Source organism: Canis aureus, chromosome 22, assembly GCF_053574225.1.
Source record: "Canis aureus isolate CA01 chromosome 22, VMU_Caureus_v.1.0, whole genome shotgun sequence".
Classification (NCBI taxonomy): domain Eukaryota; kingdom Metazoa; phylum Chordata; class Mammalia; order Carnivora; family Canidae; genus Canis; species Canis aureus.
The window spans coordinates 1917708-1927650 of NC_135632.1; positions in this window are offsets into that span (position 1 = coordinate 1917708).

A 9943-nucleotide genomic window follows, 5' to 3' on the forward strand; every position below is an offset into this window, starting at 1 on the left:
TTGGTACATGGTGTGCATATGTATGCTGAACTCTGGTGTTTGGAAATAAATACAAATCACGTATAAAAAAATAGTGTATATAGTAAGGATAATAATAAAGTCCTATATGTAGAACAAATATATAAAAAGTTTTTTTGGAATAAGCAAGTTTTGTGTTTCCACCCTCCTGGGATCCAGGTTCCTAAATTTATGACGTGCTGTAAGATATAAAAGTTAAAGAATCACTACTCCGGAAGGTAGAATTTTGGAGAAAAAAAAATAGTACAGGATGACAGTGCTTCTGTGAATTGTGAACTTCAGGAAACATGCATAACATAACATCAGTTTGGTATTGGTAGATTTTGTGAATTCTGCTGTTCATTCAAAAGTAGGTATTATTGCTAGACGTGTTCACCCCGAGGCTAGAGAATTGGGAAAACCAGCAGCAGCGCTGCCCCGTGGTAGGCCTGCAAGTGATGCAGGCCCCCGTGGTTAGGCAAGTGATGCTGTGCTTTGGGTTCCCCAAGTGGGCGGCTGGGGCAGCGGCACCGAAACAGGTGCGGGCGAGAAGCCGCAGGGCGGCCAGGTAGTCCAGCAGCACCGGTATATTACGTCATTACTTGGGAGATGAATGGATAGACACGCCTGGGGCTTCTGGGGCTCCTGATTTTCGGGGGGGGGGGGGCACAGATCATCTAAGGAAATGCGTTAGTGGGGCGGCTGCAGGGACTGGTCGGACATGACGGGGTCCTGGTTTCACAGAACCCACAGCTAGGGCAGCCCGGGGCCCAGCGGTGGAGCGCCCGCCTCCGGCCCAGGCCGTCACCCCGGGGTCCCGGGATCGAGTCCCAGGCTGGACTCCTTGCAAGGGGCCTGCTGCTCCCTTGGCCTGGGTCTCTGCCTCTCTCTCTCTCTCTCTCTCTAGGTCTATCATAAATAAATAAATCTTTAAAAAAATAAAAAGAAAAACAAAGTGTCTGTTTAGAAAGAACCCAGAGCTCTGTCGTTTTGAATGGAGTAGAGCACCTGTGTATTTTCCTGCTTCTGCCAGGAGATGGTCACTCCCCTCCCCTCCCCCCCCCATCTGCACACTCCCCCCTCCACTGTGCTGCTATGGAAGAGAGCAGGAGGAAATCTTAAATTGTACATCCCCACGTACACTCAGCCAGCCACCCGCCCCCAAAAAAAAACCTCCCTTAAAACAAGAACAGACACTTGAAAAATGCTTCTGTGCGTCTCTCTGTGTCTCTCATGAATAAATGAATCTTTTTTAAAAAATAAATAAAAATGCTTGTGCGGCCTTTGACTGGTATTTTTAAAGCAGAGGAAAGGAGAGGCGGGCTCGACCACCAGGACAGCGAGGTGAGTCAGAGAGAGCCCGGGAGGAGGGGCGAGGCGAGCGGGGCCGGGGGCCGGGAACGCGGGCACAGGTGCGCGGGGGCGGAGGGGGCGGGGCCTCGGGGAAGGGGCGGGGCCTCGGAAGAGGAGGTGGCAGGGCTAGGGGCGGGGCCTCGGGGAAGGGGCGGGGCCTCAGGAAGGGCCGCCGGACGGCGAGGGGGCGGGGCCGCGGGTTGGAGGGGGCGGGGCGTCGCGGGAGGCGGGGAGGCGGGGCCGCGAGACGGGGCCCTCCGGGCGGCGGGGCTTGGGGGGTGCCCGACCGCTTCAGGCCGGGCGAGGTGTCCGCCTTCGGCTGAGGCGCCCTGACCTTCACGCCGGGTCCCGGGAGCGACCCGGCCGCCCCCCGCCCCGCCCCGCCCCCCTCCCCCGCCGCCCGGGGCCGCCCTGCAGCGGGCCGCGTTCCCGGACGTGGAGCCGGACCACCCGCGGCCCGGCCTAACCCGCCACTAGGTCGCGGCTCCCGGGTGGGCGCCCGCCGAGCCCCGCCTCCGACCCACCGGGAACGGGGCGCCGGGCCCGCCCCTGCTCGGAACCGGAAGGGCGTGAAGACCCGGGAAATGACCAGACGCTTCCTTTACAGCTCGAGGCCCGGCCACGCCCGGCCCCCGCCCGGCCCCCGCCGCTGACGTCACAAGCGGCCGGCGCCGCGGGGGGCGCTGGGAGGCCGGCGGCTACGTCACGGCCGCTCCGGACCGGAAGTTAGATCCGGCCCCTGGCGGAGGGAGCCGCCGCCGCGCGAAGGCAGAGCGCGCTGCGCACGCGCGCGGCGGCCCCGGCCGGCGGGTCGGGCTGCGGTGCGGGCCTCGGCTCCCCGGGCGCGCCCTGGCCCCCCCCCCCCCCCCCGGCGGCGGTGGAGCCGTTCCTCCCCGGCGCCTCCGGCGGCCCAGCCTGGCCGGCCTCCTTGCGTGAGCTCGGCGCACGTCCGCGGGCCGACCGGGAGGCCGGCGGGGTCACGGGGTGTGGACACGCACGCTTTCACCGAGAGCAAGCACGGGGGAGGGGCTTTGCCGTCGCCCCCCCACGGTGGAGCCCTCGCGTGCGGATTGCGACTGCCGCGCTACCCGTGTGTGATGCCTTCTCGCCGGCTCGCGGCACGTTAGGGGGCTGCGTGCTGGCAAGAGCGAGCAGAGGACCGCGCAGCGCACCGTGCACCGTGCAGCTCACCGGGCAGCGCACCGTGCATCGTGCAGCTCACCGGGCAGCGCATCGTGCACCGTGCAGCTCACCGAGCAGCGCACCGTGCATCGTGCAGCTCACCGGGCAGCGCATCGTGCACCGTGCAGCTCACCGGGCAGCGCATCGTGCACCGTGCAGCTCATCGTGCAGCTCACGGTGCATCATGCAGCGCACTGTGCAGGGCATCGTGCACCGTACAGCGCATCGTGGCCTGCGCGCCTAGAACCAGTTCCTGAAGCTGCGGGGCGAGGGATCGGAGCCTCTCCAGCCTGTGTGGTCTCCGCGGCCACGCTTCTCCCCGAACTTCCCCTCCCCAGGGAAGAGGCCAGCGTGGGACGTCGGGGTCTAGAGATGCAGAACTGAGCTCAAAAAAAGTGTGCCTAATGCAGCGCAGCTCCAGAAGTAGCTTTGAAGTTTGAAGCCCTGATGGTCCCGAAGGAACGAATGAATGACATACATACATACGTGAATAAATGAACGTACAATTTCCCCCTTAGGTCTCCATCCCGAAAATTAAGTATACGCTAGAGATTCTTAAATGTGCGGGCAAAGCAGCGACCCAGCACACACCTGCCGGCCCGCGCTTCCCACCGGAGACCCTAACGGAGTTGTTTTTGCGGTTCCGGTGACCTACATGCAAACGTGCCACATTGCATAAAGCGATTGCGTGTCACCTGTAATTGCTCTCGACGTGTAGGATTCAAATACCTCTGCATTCTTTCCTGACTTGTGAATAGAAAAATCATGTTCTGTGGATGTTTTAAGGAACCGCAGACAGCAACAGTGTGTCACTGGCACTAGGAGGAAACCTTTCCCTCGGTTGAAACTAGACTAAGTCTCCAAGGACGTTAATGTCACAATGTATATGATTTAAGTCAATCTAAGTAACATTTATTCCAAAGCACCTTGGGGCTGGCGGGGGCGGGGGGGGGGGGGGAGCTGGAGAAAAGTTTGTTCTCTTAGTTACACAGTGTCCTGAGCTGCTTTCACTGAGAACAACTGTTACACTGTCCTGGAGAATGAGCTTCACAATGCGTTCTTCAGATGCTGTCATGGAAAGAACACTGGACTGGGCCTCAGAAAAACCGCAGTCTTTTTTTTTTTTTTTTTAAGCTTTTTATTCATTAAAAGAAAAAGATTTTATTTATCCACGAGACACACACACACACACACAGAGGCAGAGACACAGGCAGAGGGAGAAGCAGGCTCCCTGCAGGGGCGGGATGCAGGACTTGATCCCGGGACCCAGGCTCACCGCCTAGGCCAAAGGCAGATACGCTCCACCCTCCACCGCTGAGCACCCCCAGAGGCCCCAGAAAAGCCAGAGTTCTCATCTCACTGCTAACACTCCATCTAACGTCTTGGGCATTTCAGATCTCTGAACTTTCCTTTCCTCACTTTAAATGTGATCTTTGTCCTTTTCCCGAATTCTCCTGCGGTATTTTGCTCTCTGTTTTACTCTGGTGAGCTCACTACTTGTGGCCTTTGTACCTAGCAATGCTACTGTTTACTGGATACTAACTGGAAATTTGTTGAAATAATCCTTTCCAACTCTAAGGTTTCAACTGGGCTATTTTTCTTCTTTGAAACAATGTACATAAGATGATATTGAGAATGCTATTGCCCAAGAATCATCCCACAGGTTACTTATTACGAAGGTGTTAAGGTATGTTTACAGTGGATTAATCTGGTGGATACCACCTTTAACCGAATCATCAAAAATAACCAAAAATTGGACAATAGTTTGACATTCTAGGCCCCTTGCAGTGAAACTTGGAGGACACATCATCTATAGAGCATTCCTGGAAAAATGTTCAATCTGAACCTAATCATAATCTAATCACAATCCGACAGACAAATCCAGACTGAGGGACATGTTGCAAAATCATTGGCCTGGAATCATGAAAAATCTAATAAAAGACAAAAACCCCAAGGGAATTATTCTAGATTAAAAAGGCATGACAACTATATATAGAGAACTTGACGGAGAAGCTCATTTATTTTTGTTATAATATCCAAAACAGCCAAAGTGCTCCTCGGATTGATTCCTAGAGTTACTTCTTGTTCCTGCTAAGAAAACTAATTAAACTAATTAAAACTAATTAAATGAGTAGTGCTTCAGAAAAGCTGATTCTTAATATTATTAATATTTGTATTAGTGATTTATATTATAATGTATATTAATAATCAATTCTTAATTCCTAAATGTTTCTTCAGTGAAAGTTTGCTTATGCTGAATGCTTATTGGAAATAGAAAACACTAGTAAATGGAATCAGCTACTTCATTGCTCAAAATAAAATTATAACTCTCAATCCTTAAAAGAAAAACAGTATTTTTTTAATGTAATTTTCAGGGACTCACTAGGTCCTTTCTAGTTTTAATTCCTAACCCCAGCAAGAGGGAAAGAAACAGAATAATAAAGTAAAAATGAAACTACTAGAAAAATTTGAGGAAGTAAGTGTCCTTAATATTACTTTCTGATTTATAGCTCTTCATTTTCTTGAGGTAATCACTGCTGTTCAATAAAAACTCAACTAAGTGAAAAAAAATTCAACTGAGTAAATTTTAAAGATCTAATTGGCTTTATTGAATGATTTATCAATTGGGCAGTATTCCATCTAGCAAATAGAAGTTCCAAAGAGCTACAGAAAAGGAAAGACTTAAAAGCCAGAGAAGGAATGAGACAAGGAAGTCATAAGTAGGAAAGAAAAAAAAAAAAAAGGATTATCTCAGGTAAGGTCACCTTCCTTTGAGGCAAAGAGGCCTATTAGACAAATTACCTCACTACTGCCAACCAAGAAATTCCAGACTGATGGGTTAAGATTACATTCCTGGAGGAGGCTGAAACTGCAATTAAGTTAGATGTTAGTTTTGGCGTGGTGATGTGGACTTAGCACTAGTGACTCCACTTTACATTGCTTTAGATCCTCCCGAGCTCCCGGGAGCCCCCATAAATGAAGGCCTGTTCCTCAGCCCTTCTAGACCCTGCTCACCCCTGCAGCATCTTAGTCCCTGGCGTACATGCACAACACACATATGCCATATTCTAGCACACCATAATATTCCCTGTGTTGGTCTTTCAGTTAAGAGAGGTTTAAGCTTACGTGAAAAAAAGGAAGTTGTTTGTTCACGTAATTGAAAATGCCAGGGCTAGAAGACAGGGTAGGGCTACAGGCAAGTCTTAAATGAAGTCTTTGGGTTCGGTTTCCATCTCTGGTCTCTGCTGGCTCCATTCTCAAACGGATTCCCCAGTATTAAGATGGCACTCTGTAGGTCTGGGCTTACGTCTCCGCTCTTGACAATCCCAGAAGGGACAAATACTTCTTTCTTCTCCCCTAGCCAGGGTTACAGCAGAAGTCTTGGACTTAAATGACATCCTGAACCAAACACTGGGAGGAAGTGAAGGGGGTGGGGTGGGAGGGTCAGAAATGCTGATTGGTATGTAAACTAGGGAAGAGGTCAGCCCTACCCAAACCACCTACACTGAGAATGGAGAAGTTGTGGGTCCCCAAGGGAAAATGGAAGAAGGAGACTAAATGCTAGACAGGCTGAAACAACAGACGTCCACTATCTTTCTCAGCTCACCTAGCAATTTCAAAATACTCGTCTGCACTTTTCCTTCTGACAAATGCCTATGTAGGCTTTAAAATCCAGATCACATATCGCCTCCTTTTTGCCACCTTCTTTGTTGTTTGTCCATAAAACTACCTCACCCCCGGAACCACTTCTCTATCTTGTATCTGTATGTCTATTATCAGACTGAAATTTTTTAGACAATTGCAATTATACAAGAAATGATTTTTCACTATTTTAAAAAATGCAAAGAATACCAGTCAAAGAATGGCCCATGGGCTGGCCACAAACTCCGAACTCTTTGTTATGGGTATTTAATGAGGTAAGTACCGGAATTGAGAGTGTCTAGAAATTGTTGTGACAATTTGACAAAGTAACTTTACATTTGTGGAATCTACTAATAATTCAGATTTGCATTTTCAAAATCTTAAAAATTCATTTCACTAGTAACTCATATATATGTAGTTTATTTCATATAAAAAGGATCACATTACACACATGGTGCTGGAATGTTCTTTTGTTCACTTAGTAATGTGTCAAGGAGCCTTCCGTTTAACAAAAAAATTCGTCAAAATTATCACACTTGTATATCTGTGTATCGTCTACAAGCTCCTTGAAGCCAGAATCTACCTTCTTATTTATCACCATATCCCCAATGCTTAGAATAGAGCCAGTACTTAGTTCTCAACAAATAAATAAGAGATTAAAGATGAATGAAGGAATGAATGAATGGGTACAATCTGTTGACAGCTGCTAGATCTTACAGGCATTAACCACTGTCCAACACCAGGTAAGTAATCTGCATTTCCAAGGACTGGAAAATGAACTAACATAGAACCATTTCATCTAACAAACTATTTTGTGGTAGGCGTTATCAGTATCATTTTATTGGTGAGAAACTGCCTAAAGGATTTAAGCAAATGAAGTAATTTGCCAAAAGTTACACATCTGTATGGCTATTGAGCAACAGGGTTTTTCCCCCAGTGAGTTAACCCTAGAACCTCCAGTACTCTCAATCACTGAATTCCACTTCCTCCATACCGGGAGTTTTAACAGACATAAAATCATCTCGTGTGCTTTAAAGCCTTCCTGCTCAGTACAGCCCTTGGCCTAGCAGTTTCAGCATTACTCATGAGTTTTTTAGAATTGGGACTCACAGGCTCCACCCGGGTGGAGCATCTTAAGTCTGAGGAGCATTTCTTAAATAATACCAGGAAATAGCTAATCTTGCTGTGTTGGTTTTCTATAATTGCTATAAAGAATTACAACAAATCTAGTGGCTTACATCATCGAAAACTATCACCTTATTGTTCTATAGTCAGAAGCCCCAAATTAGCACCAGTGGGCCAAAACCCAGGTGCTGGCAGGGCCACAATCCCGTGATGTAGTCTGTTTGGAGGTCACACCAACAAGCTCTTACTACTGTTGGATAGATGACTAAAACCAAGACTAGTTGGCCAATTTCTGACACTAAATACCATACAGAATGAACCCATCCAAGGATGGCCCTCACTGAATTATTCGCAATCAGCAAATATTAATGAGCAGCTACTACCTCCTCCTTGGATCTTACTTTCCTTATGTGAAAAAGAGATCAGACCAAGTACTAACTAATAGTAGTCTAGCTCCAGAAGCAAACTTGTGGTTTTGGTGGCTTTACCGTTGTTTATCTAATTGCCACTGGCCTTAACTCTTAGTCGCACATGACCAGTTTCTGGACACACCTCCAAAAACTGCTCCAGAGCCTCTGTCTACACTCAAACATCAAACTACTCCACTGTGAGCTCCTGTCCCTACACCACAACTCTGGTTACAACTGTGACAACTGGCCTCCTGCTCTGCAGCTCATGCCTACATAGAACAGAGCTTGTGGGTGAGGTAAGTAGCCCCCCATAAGGACACAGAATGGAGAAGTGGAAACATGGCTGAGCGCTGCGAAGAGAACAGGACAAATGGGGACCTCCATCAGGGAGTGCAGCAGCTCTCAGTCAGGGTGAGATGGCTACGGTGGGAGCACAGACACTTGAGGACGGAACTGGCTGCTGCACAGAAGGGAAAAGGCAAGACCAGGCCTTCCTATGCCAGGCAATAGGAAAAAGGGCAGTTCAGTTCCAGGAGTTCTGATTAACTGCCTTCCATAGGGACAGTGTCTGTGGACAATGAAAAATCAAAACTGGTCCTATTTTTAAGGAGTCAAGAAACACATCCATGAAGTTACCAAGTAACAATGCGTAACAGTGTCCAAATGTGTCCAAATGTATATTAGAGACCATGAGTGCTAGGAGGGGATGTAAAGAAGGGGGGAAGCTTGCTCAGGTAGGGAAGGCTTCTGTTCTGGCAAGAGGAACAGCTTCATTTAGATCTCAAAAAAAAAAACAAAAACAAAAAAAAAAAAACAAAAACAAAAAACAAAAAAGGAAGGATTTGCTAACAGAGAGGAAGAGTAAGAATGTTGCAGGCTTGAGAAATAGAGTAAGACAAAATGTGAAATCAGGAAGGTAAACTGCATGCCTGTTAGGAGACACACGCAGCTGGTCTCGGTTCAGGCAGAGACGCAGAAGGGAACAAGGCAAGGTGGTAATTTGATAAGGAAACGAGTGACAAGGCAAGTTTAAACTTTTTTTTTTTTAAGTTTATTATATTTTAGTAATCTCTACACCAACATGGGGCTCCAGCTAAGGACCCCACCATCGAGAGTCATAAGCTCCTCCAATCCAGCCAGGCAGAGGCCGGGGCAAGTTTATTATCATACAAAGCCCCAACTGCCAAGAGGTGTTTGATCTCTCTTCTTTATTTCCAAAGATTCTGAGAAAGCGAGGGGAGGAAACTGATATTTCAAAGATTAATTTAGAAATTTCCCTGGATGAATGAGGAATGGGTGAGAATGGACTCAAGGAGACCACTTAGAAAGATACGATAATGGTCCGGACACGAGGAACAGCAGTTCAAGAACAATTTCCTTTCTTGAAGGACTAACAGGACTAGGTGACTAAAATAAAGAAGAAATGAAGAACCAAAGATGAGTCTGAGGTTCAAGATGTTTGCATGAGCAGAGTCACAGAAGTTTAGACTTGCAAGGGGTCCCGTTTGACTCCCTCACTGTTAAGAAATGAGACAACTGTACAATTGCTTAAAATCTCAGAACTAGTTCCCAGCAGAGCCAGCAGCAGAAATGTCCCGGCCAGGGCTACCGTGAGATTTACCAAGCAGTATAAGGCTAAGGGGTAATTACACATAAATCTTTTCAGAATAACTATTTAATGACGAGAGCAACCAGACCAGGATCTATTGTCATATAACCACAAGACTAAATTAAAAAAAAAAAAAAAAAAATCCTGTAGCCCCATTAATAGTTCATGGGCAAAGTTGAATATTCTAAGATCTCTGCTATAAATAGAAACTTGACGAGTGACTTCCTAAGGTTGTAAGTTCTCCATGAGCACACTGACCATCAGGACCTATCCCTCCTCTGCCTGCTTTTTGCACCACTGACTGGTCATCTTAGCATTTATCGCTTGTGTACCATTCCCTTTATTAAATGTGTGGCTTCTTGGGGCAGCGGGGTGGCTGGGTCAGCTGAGCATCGGACTGTTGGTTTTGGCTCAGGTTACAATCTCAAGGGTCGTCATGTCAGGCTCCGCACTCAGTGGGGAGTCTGCCTGAGATTCTCTCCTCTGCCCTTTCCCTACCCACCTCTCTCTCTCAAATAAATAAAAATAAATCTTTAAAAAAAAAAAAAAAGAAAAGAAAGTATAGCTTCTTCTGGTGGGGACTTATCCTTTATTTTCCTTTAACCTAAATTAGTGTTGGAATTAA